This window comes from Suncus etruscus, chromosome 9 (assembly GCF_024139225.1).
Source record: "Suncus etruscus isolate mSunEtr1 chromosome 9, mSunEtr1.pri.cur, whole genome shotgun sequence".
Classification (NCBI taxonomy): domain Eukaryota; kingdom Metazoa; phylum Chordata; class Mammalia; order Eulipotyphla; family Soricidae; genus Suncus; species Suncus etruscus.
In genome coordinates, this window is record NC_064856.1 from 106,435,048 (window position 1) to 106,439,044 (window position 3,997).

The 3,997-nt window shown below is 39.0% G+C and overlaps 1 non-coding gene across 1 annotated transcript; it reads right to left on the reverse strand.

Annotated features, from left to right (window-relative positions):
- Window positions 1-2,486: 2,486 nt before the first annotated feature.
- Window positions 2,487-2,593, reverse strand: LOC126019971 (U6 spliceosomal RNA). The gene has a single exon (XR_007499567.1). It is a non-coding gene; the product is annotated as a U6 spliceosomal RNA (small nuclear RNA).
- Window positions 2,594-3,997: the final 1,404 nt, after the last annotated feature.

Sequence of the window (3,997 nt, forward strand, 5' to 3'; positions counted from 1 at the left end):
CTCCTCTGAGAGCATGGCCCATTAAAATATACCTATCAACTAGCTGAGTGAAGGCTGCACAAAGCCTTAGGCAGGGGCAACTTGCTCAGGTCCAGGAGAAGTTCTGGGGCCTTAACAAACTGTTCCCAGAAGGAAAATCCAAGTTCTGTTAAATGTGAAGTGCTGAACTCATGAAAAGCATATGTTCCTCATAATAGTTTCATATTGATAGCTATGAATCCATGAAAGCAGACCAACCACCATCTCATCTCTCTCCCAACTGCTCAGTCCTGAACAGTTTTTGTGTCATATCTAGCTCAGGGATCAGGGCTAAATCCTGTCTCTACATTCAAATATCACTTCTGGAACACTCAGGGCAGATAGAATGTGGGAGGCAAGGTCAAACCTAGGCCAGCCATATGCAAGATAAACGCCCTACCTGATGTGTTATCACTACAACACCATCAGTCATGAACACTTTTAAGAGTCTTTTTGAACCCAAAAGTCATTGAACAATTTGTGGGCTGCTCTATACAATAGTCACCCACTAATTCTCTCAGATACATGAGTTTCTTTGGGAACATCTGGAATATGAGTAGGACTCCTCAGTCCTCTATCGAGTGTATTAGTACTGTAAAATTTGTTCATAGGAATTGTATCAGATGTCCTCGTCAGTTCCCTGTTGTCTGGGAAGTTACAATATTATTGGCATCCTAGTTGGTGAGGACAACCTGTTGGCAGGTTCACTCTCCAGCAGCATAGTTGAGCTTAACTTTTGTTCTTTTCATATTTCAGGAAACCGAACTTTTGGATGAATAAAAATCTCTTTATCAGTCTTGCAATGATCAAGAGATCCTTCTAGAAAATGCAGAGGTTTCAATATCCTTTTGAATAAACAAGTTTGCCTGCACCTCTCTGCTAGCCTACTTTTATTCTATCATGTCTGATATTCCATTGGAAAGAATTTACCATGCAGTAGCCCTTGAGGGTTGTCAACAGTCAATTTGAGAAAATAGAGCCCAGTTATCCATGGCAACCTAGGTACACAGGGATCATGAGAGAAATTTAAATACATAATCGTATCTTATGGCTCATTTTTCCATCCTTGGAATATTTGTAAAAAGTATGTTCAGGTTTTAAAAAAAATTAAAACCTTCCTGTAACTGTTGATTGGGGTAAGAGAAAAGATGTTATATTCACTGGTCAAAGATGGTTCAAGACCAATAGCAATTAAAGTACGACCCTCATGAAATCACAACTAACCATATGGATTTCTTCTCCACATTTTTCATTCCAATAAGTTAGACATATTTTCAACCCTCTTAACAACCAAGTCTCAGCTTCTGTCAAACCAGTGCATTTGGGACTGAGGATATTCCCTATTGACTTGAAAAGAACATGTCCCAAGGTGATGACATTCCAACAATGCTTATATAGGACAAGAGGAACCGGGTTACATGTTCTGCATGGTGGCAGAACACAACAGAATCTTTGCCATAGGTGATTGTGGCACCAGTGAGAAGATAAGCATGAACTTTGGGGCTTAGCAATGCCTCAGCAGCAACACAGTGTTGATAAATCATCACTCCTCTAACTAGAGTTTTCTCTCTGAGGAGGAAGGATGTCCTGAGTCAAGTCTGATTAAGAACCAGTAATTATGGGGAGATGTCACCCTCTTTTGTACCACATCCCTGGAGCAGTCTATTCAAGACATTTGCCTCAAGAGAATCAGTTGTACTTCATGGAACAGCTGCTCTACTGAGTTCCATCTGCCAGTTCAGGAACAGTTTTAAAAAGGATCCAAAATATATGTAACAATTTTGAGTCTAATCCCCATTTGAGGTAAATACAAGGGCTCAGTCAGAATATTACAGAGTATGGCCATGTAATTAACATAGCACAAACAAAGTCCAAATCCACCTGTAGGGCTAATGATCCTTCACATATTTTTCAAAAGCTTTAGAAACAATAAGTATGTGTCATTGTGACAACTTCATAAACAATCTGCCATTTTTGGAAGAAACTCACTGAAATAACATTGGTCTCTTTTAGACATCCTCTAACATAATTCATGATCCTGCCGAAGATTACAGACTCAGAAACTGAATATACAATGAAGTGTGTGTTAGGGTCTAGGTGCAGTTTTAATCATTGCCACGTATCTAGTGATTCTAACAATTTACTCTATTGTGGGTTACAGATACCTAAAATTATGGACCTCTACAATGTGTAGGGGAAAATATTATGACTGGTCACCAGCTTCTGGCAACTCATGGCACTCATTCCTTGTGATATGTATACATCACACTTTCTCCTTCCCCATCAGTCATAATGCCTTCTCCTTTTCTATAGGCATCAATCTCCCTCTGTTTCTGTCAAAAATGATATATAAAATTATATGCAGAATACGCCAACAAATCCAGATACTCTCCCCATTTCCAATCAGCATCTTTATAAAAGTCCTTTAGGACAAAGAAAATAGTCATTAAAATTTTAGGGAAGAGGGTGTGAATCTATTAAAGTGAGAATTTATGCATGCCATACTTGTGCAGGGGCCATGATAATCTTCTCTGTATCTTTTCAAATGTACTATACATGCTGCTGAAGCAAGCACTGGAGAGAGTATTTATGAAGACACTTTGCCTTTCTGTCATCCCACAATTCACTTTGTTCTGGCTCTTTCATCACTCACTGCATCCCCCATAGCCTTCCCTTCTTACATAATACAAAGCAGTCTCTGGCAGATTTCTTATGGCTCTTCCAATTGGGTCAATCTCTCCTTAAAGGTCTTGTAGAGTTCGGGGTCTGGGATATACTTCATATGGCAGAATAGCCCCTTACACTGCAATATAGCATGTAGCTAAGATGACCTCCATTGCCATTTTAATAACACCCATTTTAATAACTAGGGACAAGGATTTTGTATCAATTGCAACCAACTCAAGATTGACACCAGCACTTATTACCCTCCCCAGTCCCTCCACAAGTGACATGTGATCAAAAGTTGAGTGCCACTAGTTATGACATAAAACCCCAAATGAATTAACTCCCTTATTTGTCAATAAATAAAAAATTCCAGAGTGATAATAAATGCCAAGCATGTAAGTGAATAAGGTGAATAAGGTGTTCTGTTTCTCCTGACTGAGAAATAACAGTTGTTTGGTAGATACCCAATGGTTCATTTCTCTTTGAAGTATAAGCCTTTGAAGTATGTTTTGAACCCATGACCAGAGTAATAGTACTGCAGGTAGGGCACTTACCTACATGCAATCAACCTGGTTTCAATCCTAACAACATGAGTTGTTCCAAAACAAAGCTGTGAGTGATGCCAGAGCACAGAGCCATGAGTGAACACTGAGTTCTGTTGTCAAGACATTCACTTCAAGCTGGTTGCTTTGTTGTACTTTGCAGTGAATATGGATCAATGGTTTGTGAAAGCCTTCAGCAAGTCTACTGTGTTTTCCCAATAATCCATGATCCTCTTACTGTCATACTGAGTTGAAGTATGATGGTATATACAGTATTCAGGCCAACTGCATATCAGTGGCTATTACAAGAGACAGGAATCTGGTAACTGACATAATCACTTTTAAAAAAGTAGAATCTCATGTCTGAGCAGGGATCATAAGAGTCTGTTTCCTTGTACAACACATTTGGCAAATGACATGGTGTGACTAGAGTTTTCATAACCATTTGAAAAATATTTAGAATTTAATTTGTTTTTATATTTTTAATATAATTTTTATTTTGATCGTAGTGGATTACATATTGTTGACAATAATATTACAAGTTCACATTTACATAAAATCAGGGGGGTTCCCATCACCAATTTGTCCTCCCTACACCTCCATGTTTGTCCTACCTCCCATATCCTCCTCCCTCACCCCCGGGGCTTCGAGAAATTGTGGTATCCTCTGTACTTAGCTTACTACTTAGTAGTCTTGGTCTTGGTGCCTCCCTTATTTCCCCCTCTAACTGGGAGGAAGGACTACATAGTTCAAGTTATGTGGTTTTATTT